Source organism: Leuciscus leuciscus (assembly GCF_965113295.1).
Source record: "Leuciscus leuciscus genome assembly, chromosome: 9".
In the NCBI taxonomy this organism is placed as follows: Eukaryota; Metazoa; Chordata; class Actinopteri; order Cypriniformes; family Leuciscidae; genus Leuciscus; species Leuciscus leuciscus.
In genome coordinates this window covers 6,782,456-6,801,052 of record NC_138733.1, presented here as the reverse complement: position 1 = coordinate 6,801,052, position 18,597 = coordinate 6,782,456, and the positions used below count along the sequence as shown (strand labels likewise).

At 37.7% G+C, this 18,597-nt stretch overlaps 1 long non-coding RNA gene across 1 annotated transcript; it reads left to right on the top strand.

Moving 5' to 3' along the window:
- Window positions 1-2,810: 2,810 nt before the first annotated feature.
- LOC309506540 lies at window positions 2,811-3,840 on the top strand. Its single transcript, XR_014208850.1, has 3 exons — window positions 2,811-2,898; window positions 3,082-3,139; window positions 3,762-3,840. It is a non-coding gene; the product is annotated as an uncharacterized lncRNA (long non-coding RNA).
- Window positions 3,841-18,597: the final 14,757 nt, after the last annotated feature.

Here is an 18,597-nt window from a genome sequence, read left to right as displayed (position 1 = left end):
TTGCCTGATATTTACGGGTCGTGCAATATGATTTCGGGGGAAAATGTGCAATAAATGGGAGTGGCAACACTTTTCATATCGTTGAGAATAAAACAACCATCCCAACTTTACAAATCCAGGTTCTCCCTCCATGGGGATCATCCATTTCGAAAAGTAAAGCAGGTACGGACCCTCTGCCCACCGTCTATGTGTGAGTTTACACGAGGCTAGTTTCTCTGCGTATAGTGTGAAAGGCCCGATGACCTTGTAGCGGACATTTTGTGTTACTGAACTAGTGTACACTGTGCTAACATGTATGCTTGTACTGTCTGTACATTATCTACCCTCTGTTTTGCTAACTTTTCAACTCAGTCATGTATGAGTGGTTGTTAAAGGGATACTTCAGCATTTAGCATTAAGCTTTGTATCTGTAGAAAACCTGTAGTATTTTCGAATTACCGTGCTTCCCTCCCTCATATCTCCCTGAGATGAGAGATTTATGTATTTTTTGTCTGGAAAAAATCCTCAGATGACAAAAATTTTCATTTTGCGTCATCGGAGGATTTTGGGGCCAGAGGCTAAAGACTACAGCCAGTAGTAGGAGCCAGGGGTGGGAATCTCTAGGCACCTCACGATTCGATTCGATTACGATTCAGAGGGTAACGATTATCGATACATCTTTTATTTATTTTTTTATACACAACTAATGGCCCAGTAATGGTTGACAGATCTGGCTAGGTTTTGGCTGTGTGTAGCTGGGCCGATTGTGGTTGAGAAATGGCGCATTAGGCACATTAAATTATAAAAATACCACAATTCATAGAACTTCAAGAGGAGTTTTAAATTCATGATTTAATACACATTTTTATATTAATAATATTTTTATTTTATTTTACCTGTTGCCATTAAAACTGTAACAAAAATGAATTATAAACTAAAAATGTTGTACTGTAATAAAATATATGTGCCAATATTATTTATGATTTAATTATATCAAGGATTAGCATGATGAACTTAAATGGGGTTGAGCAAATGGGAGACCAGGGCAAATACAATTATTATATTATTTTCACGATGTAGAAATAAAAAATCCACAAGGACCATATTTGAGTTCCCATGATTTTTCAATGTGAGGAAAAATAGAGAGAGGTGGATTATGGCAAAAAAAATATAATAACAACAATAAATAGCCTATAGGCCTACTGTATATAAAAGAATTGGAATGACATACATTTTTTGTTTTTTGTTTATTTTGTATTTGTTCATGTTTTTGATAAATAAATCTGATGGGTATACCTATGAACTGAAGTTACACCAAAACATTTGACTTTTAGTGTATATTTTTTATTATTAAAAGTGTCATACTAATAATTATTATTATTATTACTAGTAATAATTAGTACTATAGTAATAATAATAATAATAATAATAATATTATATCCCATCCAAATGGACTTTGCTTAATAATAATCATTTTAAAAAAGTGAAAAATAATTGTATTATTATTAGTAGTAGCCTATTACTATATCCCATCAAAATGGACTTAGCTTATAATAATAATAATAATAATAGTAATTATAATTATAAAGAAAAATATATATAAACGTTACTATTTCACACCAAGTGCAAAGACCGCGTAAGAACCAGATCGAGGGTATTTGGGACACGCGCCCATCGCGCGCACAGCCGGACTCCCCTTTGGATGAGAGGTCATCGCCGGACTGAGAGTTTTACTGAGGTAAAGTATTTTTTGTATATACAAGTATAAAATGGACGGCCTGTATGTTAAACGAACACATCTAGATCTTCTGTTCTCATAAACAATGGCTTTTCTACCTTTTTTGTGGCTTTTTTCCCATGGTACACTTTCAGCGCTGCTAATTACCGTTAATACCGTTATATCTGTCTGACGTCATTCACACTATATGGAGCAGATTTGCTAGGATTGAGAAAACCTATTTCGTTTCAGATTCATGTTGGTAAAGTTAACGTTAGTTTTTTTTTTTTTTTTTTTTTTTAAGTAAGTTTACAATTATTAATAATATTTTACTCTAATATTTGGCTGCTTGAAAGTGCGGGAGTTCGCTCTCTCAGGAGCGCGTGAACTCCTCTCTCACGCACTCTGAGCGCGAGCGCGTGAACTCCTCTCTCACGCACTCTGAGCGCGAGCGCTCTCTCTATTTACATTGAGAGAGTGAGTGAGAGACAGAAATGACTAAGCATACAGTAGCCTACCCGTGTGAGATTATAATAACTAGTGCAAAATCAGTTTTTGTGTGTTTTTAGTGGTGCCCGTGAAAGAGACTGAACGTATTGAATTCAGGGAGTAGGCTAGGTTACTACAAATGATGGCTGTGAATAAAATATAATATTCAGAAGTAAACAGTGTAGCAGAGTATGTCAGAATGTTTATTTTTAAACCACAACCTTCTTGGGGCTTCTTTAACCGATACATTTAATGATATCTTTAGCATTTCTAATCCAAACAACGTCAAACTTGACACTTATAGCAAGACACCTGTCGAGTTTTAAATCCATCGGACTAACGGTTCGAGAGATATGCAAATAACAGACATACAGACACACACACATATACAGACAGACAGACGTTTCTGTAATTTATAGATAGATAATTGCACTTTTTATATAATACAAAAAAATACAGTAAAGGTACAACATTTATACAACCAGGGAAAAAAATATTAATCATATTCAAGTAAAATTATTTTCAATAATGAAAATACGTTGCATTGTGACTTAATATTTCTTATTAGAGACTTAATAGAGTTTCTTAATCTGAGTTTCTTTTGTACATTTTTTCAGATGTTTTGAAATAACAGCTTTTATTGATTTTATGGTGAATGGCATGAAAATAATTATTTTCTCTCTTTTTTTAGTGTCAACTTTCATCTGATCGTTGTAAGTGATCAATCTAGCAGTCATCTGCATGTATGATTTGCCATGTTCTTAAAAAATTGATTAGTCAATGATCATTGATGAATAATCAATACATTTCGATTTGTAAATGCAATATTTCTGAATCAAATTCAGTGATGCTTTTCTTTTTCTCACCTTTTCCTTCCCTTGTTTTTTTGTCAATAGCTGTTACATACACCCAAAGGCTCTTTTAAGAGCCACAGCACAGTGCGTCTTTGGCTTTGTAAGTATTTGTCAGTCACTTTCTCAATATTTGCGTTTAGGTTCAGTAAAGCTATGTAGATCATGCAGTTAGTCATTAATCATGGCTTATTAAAGACAAATAATTGTTAAAGTATAGGATCATCTCATCTGATTATTGAATTTAAAAATGTATTTTTGTGGTGAGTGAACATGTAATTAAACAGTATATTAGCCTATGTGCCTAGTGTAATGTAAAAGTTATTTTTACAAAGATGTTTGTTATGGTTTTTGTCTTATGAAAGACTTTGAACTTGGTCAACAATAAAACTGGGTAGGTTACATTATCACAAAACATTATCTGGGTAGGTTAAGTTAGAGGTTATAACATTTTGAGTGAAGACAAATCTAGTGTTATTTGTTTATGCTTAAAAAAATTACTTTTATATAAAAAAAACAAAACATTTTCAATACTAATAATATAAAAAATAATAATAAGAAAATAAGAAATGCTTATTTTTAGCGCCATATTAGTATTATTACTGAAGTATCATGTGACACTGAAGACTGGAGTAATGATGCTGAATATCAGCTTTGCAATTATTAGCTTTATATATACAGTTTTGGGTTTTTCAAATTATTTTTAAATCCTTTTCTGTTCAAAGACAATGTATCACATTGTCGACTTCCTCCAACCTCATGGGTAAAGGATGGTCGAAGCCTCTGACCTCCATTTAAAGTAAGGCAGAAATGCAACAGGGTAGTGATGAGAGGTGACCCTCCTGACGAATCCTGGCCACGTCACACCATAAGGATAAGGGCAACAAAAAGTATTAAATTGTGATTTATGATTTAAGTATTAATCACAACTGGCATTAATGCGTCTCTGTTGTGTGCACCAGACGCCACAGACTGTCCAACTCAACTGTCTGACTCAACCATCATGCATCTCTGTCGTGTCACTGCACGTCTGCTGAGTTCCGCCTTTTGCGTTCCGTCAATATTACGTTATTAGAAAAAAATAAATAATAATTTTGACATTTGAGAATCGATTCAGAATTGTCCACGTCCGCATCGCGATGCATCTAACAATCGATCCCAGTAGGAGCTTGTGCTGCATGTTCTCAGCCCGCCCATAGAGGGTGGGATCTCACTCACAGAATGTACTCAGCCATCTTTTTTTGGAAGCTAACAGGCTCTTGCTCTGTGGAGAAAGCTGAGTAGGAGGAGTTACCATCCTCTTTTTCCCGGACATGTCCGGCCGTCGAGATCGTCCAAAATGTCCGGGATTCAGTTTTTGCTTTCTACAGTCGCCATTCATTGTTTACATGCCCACCTTTTGTTTCAATCTAACTGAATTCATTCCGATTGGTGAATCTGAATGTAGTGTTTACATGAACGCTAAACAAAGTGATCAGTTGATGTGCGTTATAGCATTGCTAAGCAAATTCCCGCTCCTCCGTGAGAGATACGAGACCGGTGCGTCTCACAGGTGTCGCTCATCAGTAATCACGCCATCGGCCTCGCGCAGTTCTCTCTACGCCGTTTACTCTGCTCGCCACAGTAAACATGATGAAGATCTCACTCACAGAATATACAAATAGTGTCAAGTTTACCGGCACAGCCCTAGTTTATATATATTGTTAGATACAATAAGAGCTGTGAAAAATAAGAACATAATCTAGGTATATATATGGCATAAATTCACTTATATCATAATCTTCTACAGCAATTGTCATTCACATTTTAACTATTTAACTAGTTCCCTATAATTAAAAATTAATTATTAGTATTAGTAATTTATTAGTAATTAAAATTACCCCATTTACTCACCCTCAAGCCATCCTAGGTGTTTATGACTTTCTTCTTTCAGACGAATACAATCTGAGTTATAATAAAAAATGTCCTGGCTCTTCCAAGCTTTATAATGGAAGTGAATGGCCGTTTCTGTTGTGAAGTCCATTAAAGTGTATCTATCCATGATAAAAGTGCTCCACACGGCCCTGGGGAGTGAATAAAGGCCTTCTGAAGTGAAGCGATGTGTTCGTGTAAGAAAAATATCCGGCAGACGGCATACGCAAGTCGACTTACACCAAAAGAGTAACACTTGACGATGAGTGACGCTGCGCGGTTACAAACAAACAGGGCTGGACAACAAACTCAAGCTCCTCCAACAGTTCTCTTCAGAAATTGTCATTTTAGACTTTGATTCGTGACTGGTGTTTTGTTTTGCTCTATCCTCTGCGCTTCCGCAGTCGTCATTACGTTGTTCGTCAGGTCAAGTGTTACTCTTTTGCTGTAAATCGGATAGAGGATGACAAAACTAACCTTTGGTACATCACAAATATGATATTTGATAAACAGATCTCACTTGTTTGCTGTTATTAAATCAGGGTTCACTTGAAAATTCACATTAATCCTCCAGAACTCATTCTAACAACTTAATGTTTTAATATATTTCAGACCCAGTGGAAGTGAAAGAGCAAAGACAAGAACTGAAGTGAAATTTTTAGTTTCAAAATCCAGGAGTAGCAGCTGAAATCTGTTAAAGAGGAGATTGAAGACATGAGTGATCCAGAACCATCCAGAATAAAACATGAAGATACTGAGGAACAAATAGGTTGGTGTCCATTCTTGATTCTTCATTGTTGACTGTGTAATGAATTAGCTCTATGAAATATTAATAATCAATAATAACTGGTTATAATTGATTATGAATATTTGGATCGGTTAATATAATTAACTTAAAGCCCATGTTGCAGGTTAACCACCACTGTCGATTAATGGGTACATAAATCACTCAAGATATGTATATTATTTTTAAAATGTCATAAAAATGGTCTTAAAGACTAGTTTTTTACGTTTTTGGTATTAACGGTTTTGTTTACGCAATTCGGTGATGACGTCACGTTGGGGAGAAGTGGAGGAAAGGTAGCCTCTCAGCCTAGTATTATGGTGCGTTCAAGTCATCTCGTATAGATCGTATTTACGAGTTAAACGCACTTGAACACCACCACAATGTCGTAAATACTTAATTAAATGCATGGTCCGAGGAGAATGAGTGGAGAGTTGGTGAAGTGTCCTGGTGAGTTCATTTAGCAACGCAGCAATGAGCACTGGAGCTAGTCTACGAGCAGCAGTGCACAATAACGGCACTTTTTTTTTTACTGTAATTTAATAGCACCGAGTGAAAAATCAACGTGTTCTTTATATCTAGTAGAAGTGATCATGACGTTAGTTCAGATAAGGACCGCTAACCTTTGTCATAGTGTCGTAGTACTGGTAAACTTTGTCTTTGTCATCTAGAAATAGAAGGCATCATGCTAGCTATATGGGCGTTTCTTAGCGTTTATCTCTTCCTCCGGTGAAAATGTTGTTGCAAACGTAGCCGCCGCGTGTCTGTCGCTGTGTTTGGCAGGTGCTTGTGTGAGCGGTGCCGTCCCATGGAAACTGCGTTAGAAAGGTTGTGCTGTTGGGAAGTGAGTGCGTTTTGGTCGCTGGTCGAGGAGCTCACCCAGGGACCAGATGTGACGTGCCTCACTCAGCATCCAGAGTTTTTACACTCAGCACAAACACAGTAGTTCACCATTGTCAATCTACCTACTATATATTTCTATATATTTATCTATCTAGCTGCTAGCTATCTATGCTAACGTTATGCTATCTGGCTGTCTGCCTATCTCTCTCTATACTAGCCTATCTATCTATCTATCTATCTATCTATCTATCTATCTATCTATCTATCTATCTATCTATCTATCTATTTATCTATCTATCTATCTATCTATCTATATCTGTCTGTCTGTCTATCTATGTCTATGTATTTATCTATAATCTGCGCTATCTGAATACTCTCGTCTACTACTCGTCTCTCTAGTCACTCTCAATGCTCTCAAGGCGGGCTTTGGTAAATTCTCTCCCCAACGTGACGCAATGCAACGCATTGTGGTGGAAAGGAGAATTGCAAACCGCTGTAAGAGTACCTACTTTTTCGTATTATATTCCGTTTTGTGATACCCAACAACATAAAATACAATGGATAACAGTTTAAATGTTTATTACCAACAAGTAAATTGCACAAATTCGTTGAAAAATGTACCCTGCAACACGGCCTTTAATGTAGTAAAATTAATATTACAGTCAACCCACCTGTTTGTCTTGTGAACACTCAGCGTTAATTGTTTATTAATTCTAAGAAATATTCAATTCCAGGGAAGGGAAATGTCTTTTCTTACTGTACAGTACTAAGAGCCTGTAGTCAAAATCTAAATCGTAAAGTAAACTTTGTTGCAAGCAGAGAATCAGAACCAAATACATATTGTGCACAAGTTTTATTAACTAAATCACAAACATAACTAAACTAAACAAACATACAACAATGTTACATTCCTAAGAGTGGGCTTTGAAGCTTATTTGTTAAATGTAATAGTTATGTGTCTGATTGTCTCAGTCGTTACAACTGCTTTGGTAGATGTGAATTAATAAGCAGTATATGGATGATAAATGATGAAATGCATCTAAATCATAACCTTGTATATAGCAGTTGTCAAACATATTTTAACTATAATTACAAGTGAATGACAGAACAAAACTTTGCCACATAAAATATCTTACACCTGATCTCTTTTGCTTTCTGATATTAAATAAGGGTTCACTTGAACTGATTCTAACTGTATTTCTGTGTATTTTAGACCAGGTGAGAGTGAAAGAGCAAAGACAAGAACTGAATGAAGAGGAGGAGGAACATCGTAACTTTACAATTCAAAGAACAAAAGCCAAAAAGACGCACACCTGCACTCAGTGTGGAAAGAGTTTCACACAGAAAGGAAACCTTAAGAGACACATGAGAATTCACACTGGAGAGAAACCGTTTACATGCACTCAGTGTGGAAAGAGTTTTTCTCAAGCATCACATCTCAGGTATCATCTGCGTATTCACTCTGGAGAAAAACCATTTAACTGTGATCAGTGTGGTAAAGATTTTATTTCATCATCACAACTAAAAACACACTTGATAGTTCATTCAGACGAGAAGCCTTATGTGTGTTCTCTCTGTGGAAAGAGCTTTACTACAGCTCAGCATCTGAAACGACACCAAAGAATTCATACTGGAGAAAAACCTTACAAGTGCTCATATTGTGACAAGAGTTTCACTCAGTCTGGACACCTGAAAGAACACGAGCGAGTTCATACTGGAGAGAAGCCGTACTATTGTACTCAGTGTGGGAAGAGTTTCACCACATCAAGTAATCTAGTGAAGCATATTAGAAAGCATTGTTCTGTGTCACAGTGAGCAAATGTTTTGACTGACAATGTGTGATTTTGTGAGTAAAAGGTTTCTACATGATCCAATAATTAATATAAACTGTGAGATTCAGATAAAGCAAATGTATAAATGAAATAAACTTGAGTTCTGTGACGTTAGTTTTGTGGAAGTTGTTTTTGAGTTGTAACTTTCTGACTTGTCATTTAGCTGTCAGTGTAAGGCAGTTCTTTGTCTCTAGTAAAACAATAAAATCGTCCTGTGGCCTGTTGCACAAAGCCAGTTTCATTTACTAATAGGTAAAGGTCGAGATTAGTTTGAGCAAAGTGGATTGGTTTTTAGTTGTGTTCATCATCATGGTAACTTACGCTACACGGCTAAGCTGCTCCAGAGCAGGTTTTATTCTGGGTTAGAGATCGCAGACCAAAACTGGACCAATCAGTGCAGTGACATGTATCTGATACAATAAAGCCACTCCCCCTGTATCTCTCACTCCAAATCAAAGCAGTTTATAGTGTGAAAGAAACTCTGGAGACCAAATTGTCCATCTTTTGCTGCTAATTATTCATTATATTTATATGAATTATAATTACTTTTGATTCATGAAATATATTCATATAGTTATTATAGCATATTAATTGACAAGTAAAATTAAACTTTGCTTTTAAATTAATTTAAAATATCAAGTTATTTTGGCAAAAACGACATGCTAGAAGTGGCTCCCAAATTCATTTAAGGGTAAAAATGTAATTGATGTTCAACAAATAAAAAACATATAGGCTATAATTCAGATAAACAAATGACAAAGCTTGGGTTGCTGAATATTCAATCCCTTTCTTCAAAAGCACTTCTTGTAAACCCGTTCTCATCAATCTGCGTATAAATAACACGACTTTACACTTTCAAATTGCGTGTAATGCATACGCCAAAGTCCAATTTTGCATGCATATGATACGCCAATCCTTCCCATAAACTTCGGTGGAGAGGGCTTCCGGCAAGATGGCGCTGTGTTAACAAGCTCGTGAGTTATTTGAGCAAAACTCAGTTTTACTTTACTATGTCGTGATCTATTTTATTAGTATGATGGCTTACTGATTTATATATAATTTTTGTTTCGTTGTTGCATTATGGGCAAACGTTCTGCTAAAAATTCAAACAGAAATCTCTCGAATTCCCCCTCGACAAATCAGATCAAAACTATGGCACATTCTTCACAGACAGAAGAGATGGACATGCATACCTATGCGAAACCTCTCGATTCAGTTTCTACTCTTGATATACCATTACCTGAAACTCCTGACAAACGACCATTGGCCAAGAAGTCGCGTGTATTAGTAAACGATGATGATGTACCGAACTCTGTTAAGCCCCTTTCACACAGCGCTTTGAACCCGGGAAATTGCCGGCAAATTGCCAGAGCGCCTTCTGTGTGAACGCAAACTCGACCCGGGATTTATGCCGGGATCGATGCCGGGTCGGGACCAAGTAACATTGCCGTGTTCAGTCCCGGAACGCGCGCTATGTTAACAAAAGCCGTAATAATGCCGTGTTAATAATGCCGTGTTGTAGTGATGACGCTGAAGCCGGGATCGTTTGCCAGCTGTGAAACGGTACATAATGCGCAAGTTTATGATCGAATCAGAGAAAAAAAATTGACAAGCGTGGTTTCGATGAAGCGATGGAGATCGCAGCTCATTGCAAACTTAAGACGCTGCTGAGATTACAAGTCACATCGATGTCACGTGTCTTTACAGGATTTTTTACGGGTTGTGTGTGTACGCACTCTCTGATTCCGGAAAATCACTGGCAGTGTGAATGAACCAAAATCAAACGAACCCGAGTCAAATCCCGGGGCACTTTATCCGTGTATTTTCCGGAATCTCTGTGTGAAAGGGGCTTTACTGTATCTTGGCAGCTGTTGAAAAAATAAGCAAACTCCACTTTGAATGAGTCAGTCGTTTTTTCTTTCGTTAAAAAATCAAACCATGAATGGTTTTGTATTCTGAGTAAGCTCCTTTTCTTCTAATTCTTTACTTTTTTCCCATTTCAGCTTTAAGTCTGGTTGTTTAGCATAATTACTTTAATATTTATTGTTTTTCGCTTAATGTTCGGGGGATAAGAGACATACTTAAGAGAAAATGTGTTTTTTTTGTTTTGTAAATCTTTTAATCGGGATGTCTATTTCATGCAAGAAACTCACTCATGTGAGGAGGATGAGAAATTTTGGCAAAATCACTGGGGTAATAAGATTTTATTTGACCATGGGTCTCGCCGTGCAGCTGGTGTCGCAGTTTTGTTTGGTAGAAATTTCACTGGTTCAGTTATTGATTTCTTATCTTCATCAGAAGGGAGATGGATACTGGTGGTAATTCAATTCAATGATTGGTATTTTATTTTAGTTAATGTGTATGGTTTTAATAGTTCTGGTATAAATGCTACTCTTATGTCTAAGATTTATTTGCTTGTTCTTGATAAACAGCATAAATTCCCCTCTGCCTATACGATTATTGGAGGAGATTAGAATGAAGCCCCAAACTTTCTTGAGGACCGTTATCCCCCTAGAAAATATCAAACTGCTATTAATCCGATCATTTTTTATATCTGCCAGTCTTTAGATTTGACTGATGCATACAGATTCCATAATCCTGATTCCACCTCATTTTCTTGGTTCAAGTCAGATTTAACTCAAAAATCTCGCACTGATTTATGGTTGATCTCAAGTTCTTTGATTTCTTTTCTGACATCTGTTTCTTGCACTCCTTCACCACTAACTGATCATTGTGGCATTGAGTTGGTTCTGAAGCCACATAATTCCAGAACATATTGTAATGGCGATTTGTCCTCAACTTAAATCAAAAAAGAAATCAAAGTAAAATAAACAAACTCAAAATCAAACGGCCACTGAGGCACTTAAAGATTACATCTTACGCAGGGCACAATAAGTCCAATGTCCAGACGGCCACTGATGCACTTAAAGATTACATCTTACGCAGGGCACAATAAGTCCAATGTCCAGGCAAGCATATCGTTCATGCGGTTTATTTCCATTTGAGCAAGCGTACAAACAAATGGCGTCTGCAGCCTCTCTTTCCCTGGTAAAAAACGAACAACCTTTCCCAGTGCCTTCCTGTGCTAAGTGTAATCACCAATATATACATACAAACAGGTGCTCAGTACTATCAAAATAAAAGTCCCCCAAAAATTCTCAAATTAACTAAAATAATAACATTAACATTCTTTATCTACATCAATAAAATAATCATACAAACTATTTAAGGTGAAACAAAATAAAGTAATTTAATTATTAACTTAATTACAAAACAAGGAAATAGCTCCAACATTCTGGCCCCGAATTGTGAAATGTGTAAACCCACAATTACTTTTCTTCCTGTAACGGAGCTATTCTCTAGCTATGCCCTAACTATAATACATGAATTCTTCGGATATTCTTCCCGTGGCTGTCTAAAGAAACAAAACAGAAGAAAAATTGAAGAGAAGGAAAAGAAAGAATATATGTCCATGATGCTACACTGTGGCCTCCAGAAGCAGACAGATCTTCGTTATAGGTCTCTCCAAGACACTGGTCTTAGTTTGGAGGAGCACAGAGCGAACCAATCATTTGGAGTCTGACTTAGTACTCAGAACTCGGCCCATCATCCAGGATCCTCTCAGTGCTGTGGCAACAGCAATGATGACGATATCCCCAGGAGAGAAACTTCTTCTTGAGTCCTGGAGGAAAGATGGGTTTTCCTTTTAGCAGAAGAATATGATTTGGTGTTAGGGCCTCAAGTTCATTAGGGTCATCAGAGACCTTTGTAATGGGTCTGTCATTTAGTATTGCCTCTACCTCACAAAACAGCGTCTGCAGGCATTCATCATCCAAAACCTGCTGCCCGAGAACCGAGGTGAGTATCCTTCTTACTGAGCGGATCAGACGCTCCCAAACACCGCCTTGATGTGAGGCTCTAGGTATATTAAAGCTCCACTTAATCCCATCTTGAACCAAAGTACCATGGTTTTTTGCATTATTCAAAGCAGCAAGACTTTGCTTTAACTCTTTGTTTGCTCCAATGAAATTCGTGCCATTATCTGACCTTAGGCTGGACACCGGACCTCTTCTACAAATGAAATTCCGCAAAGCATTAATGCAGGAATCCGTATCTAAAGAGTATGCCACTTCTAGGTGTATTGCCCGACTGGTCAAACATGTGAAAAGCCCTCCATACCTTTTTAGAAAGCTTCTTCCTCTTTTAACTTCTATGGGGCCAAAATAATCAACTCCCACATCTGCAAAAGGAGCCTTGTCTGGCATAACCCTCTCTTCAGGTAAGTCTGCCATCTTCTGCTCTCCAAGTTTTCCTCTGTAACGTCTACATGTTGTACATTCTGCAATTATTTTTCTTGCAGCAGAGTTGGCATTGATTATCCAATATCTCTGCCGGAGCTTATTCAACATGTGGCGTCTACCAGCGTGTCCTAGTTGTTGATGGAGGTGACGTGAAATCAGCTGGGAAACATGCAAATCTTTGGAACGGATAACAGGATGTTTAATCTCTGATGGTAACGCAGACTTGTGTAAGCGACCCCCGACTCTGAGAATGTCATCTTCCAATATAGGATCCAACTTGTACAATGAACTGTCCTTGGGGACATTAACCAAGCCGTTCTTCAGGGTGGCAATTTCACTCTTTAACCTGTGGTTTTGAACAAAACGAAGTATTGTCTTTTCTGCTTCATCATAATTTTCTGGAGTTAAGGATTTCCCTCCAAGAGTGGCTTTGAAGCTCTGAAGTTTCTGTTCAACAAAACCTTTGACTTCTATGTCTCTGTCACTTTCAGTAGATTTTAACTCTTGTCTCTTTTGGCTCAGGAGCAAAAGAACTCTTTTAAGCTGGAGAAACCAGGCAACAGATGTTTTAAGCTTCCTCCAAGATGAGAAATAATTAATGAGATAGTCTGTGGGATCTTCTGAGTGCTTGACAATAGCATTCACAGCTACTTCTCTTTTGACCTCTGGGTCCTCAGATGGAATCACAGCTATATCCACATCAGTGATTGGCCACTCCTCCTCTGACAAAGAGAGGAACTCTGGACCTTTAATCCATTTCTATTGATTATTCCATATGATATGAGGAGAAAAATTGTGTTTAAAGATCAGCTTCCATGACACAAGAGCTTGCATATGAAAATTTGAACGTTTCATAGGTAGTCTCGTACATTTAAAATCAAAAGAAAGCAAAAAATAATTAATTTCCACATCTTTTAAAAATCATATTAGGAATCCAGAACCAGACTGAGTTCCCCTTTAACCCTCTGGGGACCAAGCTGTTTTTGGGGCCCTTGAGATGTTCTGACATGCTCTGACATTTGTGCTTTTTTCAGTTATTTATAAACATGTTAATGGCAAAGGTGTAAATTCACTCTATATAGCACAAACAGGCCTACCATAATATGCGAGCAACATGTATGTAGATGTTTGTATTTTTAAGAGAATAATGTTTATGCGTGGTTATTTAAAAAAATAAAAATGAAAGTTGCTGAAATAAGACCACAAAACTCATACAAAATATGTGCCCACAAGACTTTTGACTAATGGATGTTTTCTCTTGGAGTTCTAGCTTCAAAATTATGTGAAAATAGTCTTGCTTTATCGTTCACAAAAAAAAAAATACATTGATTTAAATGGTGTAAAACAGGTTTTGCTTGGAAAGCCAATATGCGAGGGGGAGGAGTAGTTTACACCTTAGATTACCCAGTCCCACCCACTCTGCATAATGACTCTGCATAATTAGCCATTCATTCAGGTGTGACACTGACTGAGCCACAATGCAAGGACAAAATAGCCTATATATTTAGAAGAAGACTTATATTGACCATTTAAGATTTTGCTTACATCTATCTTGTAAATATGTTTTGCTATTTTATTAAAAAGGTTACAATTACAACAATAATTACAATTTCAGCAATATTTCTGCAAAAAAAGTACTCTTTCTTTGTAAAAAAAAAAAAAAAAGATTATAGGCCTACATTTTATCATATGTATTCATTAGTTTGAATATAGCCAACATTGGAACATCTTAGTCTATGACTTTATTTTTGACAAAATAGTATTTTATATATATGAGCAGAAAAGCTTATTTGATGTGACAGTATATTCTACAGTAAAAACTGTACCCAGATCTAGTCAACAAAATGTTGTCTTTCATACTTCGCCTGACTGTAACGCAGTAACTGTAACTGTAAAAGCAGTTTATTCTTTCACACACAGACGCGCGATTCATATTTAGGCTAAACAGTCTTTACAAATATGTACCCTTCATTCATCTCACAGAAACGCTATTCATATTATAGAAACGCGATTCATCTTTTTGTTTACATAAGCCTACAACGTTATTCCATAACGTTATTCCACATTAACACTTGAGAAAGGATAACTTAGCCTACCTCACTCCTCAGCGGGATCTGCTCCTCATATCAGCACGGAAAATTTTCTCCATAAGGTAGGCTATATTATGCCTCTTTGTTTACAGCTGATGTGGGGGCGTTTCACAGACTGAAATGGTTCTCAGAATTTGCGTTTGAATAGCACGCGCTCTCCGGGGCGTGGTCAAATTACTTTTGAATGGCTCCTAATGAGCTCGACTGGAGTCGCTCTCTTTTTATACAGATTACAGAAGCTGATAATATTTGTTTTTTATATAAATTACTTCATTTAAAAGCTGCGATCTCAAGCTTTATGCCCGTGGGTCTGTTTGCCTGTTTGACTGAATTTTCGCGGAGTTATAGATAATTTTCGAACGCGTTTCAAATGGGAGTTTACTGACAGAGAGAAGGCAGAAATAGCATCATGTTAGTTTTTCTTTATTTGTCAAAAAGCAAAACACTTTATTTGTATTGTGAGTATACATAAAAAAAATAGAAACTGAACAGGATCGATTGATGTATTACACGAAAATGAAAGATCAAAATTAACAGAGCATTTTGTGTTTATTTTTCATTGCTAAAAAAAAAAACGAGCAAAACGCGCGGGCGCGTTTTTGGTCCCCAGAGGGTTAAAGCAGGGCTCAGTAGTTTCGGGATTTCTTCGCTGTATTCTCGCTTTTTGCTCGCAGGTTTCTCTCTAGAGCTCCCCCCACAGCTTCGGAATAGATATTTGACAACACTGTTGTAAAAACTCGTTGGCGATTCTCAGACACCATGGCTAGTAGATCAACGACATCAAAGCAGATGGGACATTCTTTAAAACGTCTTCTTCATTCGGGTTCGAACAGCGTGAGGGAGCGCAATAATGACAGCATTTTAGCAGATTTCTTTTGGCCGTAAAGCAATTGTTTACATCGCGAGACCTGATATCACGCGATACTTCCTGACGCGGCGGCCGGCGGCCCGCCGGCTCAAAGTTGCAAGTGCGGATTTTCCGCTCACGGGCACTAGGGGGGTGCGAAACGACCACCATTCAACCCGAAATAAGTAATATAACCATTCCAATGACTCCGAAGCTGTTCAGTTAAGGTAAAAAAAGTTACTTAGAGCACCTTTAAACATTTTTTTTCAACCAGTTTATTTTAAAAACCTGGTTCAAGGAAAAAAAAATCTAAAACATTCAAACCTCCCTTTGAGTGCGGTTGAGTTAAAGATTTCCTGCTGATGTGTTCCCCTTTATTCTTATATATCAATTTAAAGTTAAGAGAGTCAATAGATTTACAGGAGACAGAATCAACATAGAGTGATATAGAAGGATAAACAAAGCGTGAAATTCCTTCAGCCTTAGATAACAGAATTCTGCCATATATAGTAACGTCTCTTTGTAACCATAAGTTAAAAATCTTTTTGGCAGATTCTAATTTGGGATGGAAATTTCAATAAATAAATGGTCACGGTTTAAGTTGAAGATGCACCGGGACAAGATAAGTTTCATAAAGGAAAATGGAATTTGTTTTGGTTGCTTAAAAATTGGTCACACAAGCAAAGACTGTAGGAGTCGTTTGGATTGTAGTGTGTGTCACCTTAAGCACCCATCAGTCCTTCATATTGAGGGAAAGGGTACATCATTCAAAGAAGCACAGGAGTCTGTGAGCCTTCCACTAAGTGTGTCAACTGGACAACAGACATGTGGTCATATAGGGACCGGTGAAGAGGATGATGCTGTCTTCTCAATTGTTGCTGTTCAGGTTAAAAGCCAGATGAGTAATACAGTTGTGCAGACCTATGCATTTCTGGATCCTGGGAGTTCAGGTACTTTTTGCAATGTTGATTTGCCAAGGAGACTAGGTCTAAGAGGAAAGCCAGCAAACATTTTAAGGACAATGGGTCAAAAGAAAATCGTGAGTACTAATGTTTTGTCTGGTTTGGAAGTGTCTGGCATGGATACTAATGATTTTATTGAGTTCCCTAATGTTTTAACTCAAAAGATTATGCCAGTGTCGAAGTTGAAAATTCCACGACAAGAGGATGTGGCTAAATGGTCTTTCTTGTGGAACATAAACCTTCATGACGTGGATTCAAATGTTGATTTGCTCATTGGAACTGATGCAGCAAAAGTGATGGAACCCTGGGAGATAATTAACAGTCAAGGTGAAGGACCATATACAGTTCGAACAAGAGTTGGCTGGGTAATTAATGGACCACTTCGAGGTGGAGGCAGCAATAGAGTAAAGACTGGCTGCTCTGTTGTTACAACCATTCGCATTTCGGTGGAATATCAGGAGGAAATGTTCATTAAACAATATAACCATGATTTTAATGAAAGAACATCAGAGGAGCGATTGGAGATGGCAAGAGAGGACGTTAAATTCATGAAGATTGTGAGTAGTACAGCAGAATTGAAAAACGGACATTATTGCATTGATTTACCTTTTAGAGAAAAAGATCCTGTCTTACCAAATAATCGCTGTGTTGCTGAACAGCGCCTTCAAGGTTTGAAGAGGAAGTTTGAGAGGAACGATAAGTTTAAGGAGGAGTACACCTCATTTATCGGTGATATGTTGGTTCAGGGCTATGCTGAAGTGGTACCAGTTGACCAACTGGAACAAGTGGATGGAAAAGTCTGGTACATCCCCCCATCACGGAGTACATCACCCCAGTAAAGGAAAGCTGAGAGTTGTGTTTGACTGTGGAGCTACATACAAAAGGAACATCACTAAACTGTCAGCTCTTGCAGGGTCCAGATCTCACCAACTCTCTTATTGGGCTCCTCATTCGATTCAGGAAATAAAATGTTGCTGTCATGTCGGACATCCATGCCATGTTTTATCAAGTACAGGTGCCTGATAAACACGTGAACTTTCTTCGCTTGGTGGCCTAATGGCGATACTGATCGAGAACCAGTGGAACATCGAATGAAGGTACACTTGTTTGGAGCTGTATCGTCCCTAAGTTGAGCAAATTATGCCTTGAGAAGAACTGCAGAGGACAATGCCTTGGATTTTCCAGATGAAGTGATCAGTACAGTTCGTCATAACTTTTATGTGGACGACTGCCTGAAGTCCATAGCCTCAGAAAGAGATGCAATTCAAATTGCAAAGGACTTGACTGTGCTCTGTGACAAAGGTGGATTTAGTCTCAGAAAATAGGTGACTAATAGCTGCTCTGTGTTGACGTCAATCCCAAGTAACATCAGAGCAACAGAGACGAAAGAACTGGATTTAGACACGGACCAGCCTCCTATTGAAAGAGCGCTTGGTCTGCAATGGTGTGTTGAGTCTGACAAGTTTAGGTTTAGGACTTTGGTACAGGATCGGCCACATACCAGGAGAGGTATTTTGTCGGTGGTCAGCTCACTGTACGATCCATTAGGTTTTTTGGGTCCTTTTATCATGTCAGCTAAGTTAATGTTACAGGAGCTCTGTAGAATAAACTTGAAGTGGGATGAACAAATACCCCCTTCCTTCTCTAAACAATGGTCTGACTGGCTAACGGATCTCCAAAAAATTATTGGATTCCAGGTGGATCTCTGCATTAAACCTTCTGATTTTGGAACATCTGTAACAGCACAAATTCATAACTTTTCAGATGCCAGTCAAGTTGGATATGGTACGGTGTCTTACCTGAGACTGAAAGATGATAAAGTACATGTTTCATTTCTTGTGGGAAAAACTAGAGTTACGCCCCTGAAGCAAGTCACCATTCCTCGTCTGGTGCTCACAGCAGCAGTTCTGGCTGTCCGAATGGACAGAATGCTTCAGAGATAGTTACAGTGGCCGCTGAAGAGGTCAGTGTTTTGGACAGATAGCACAACC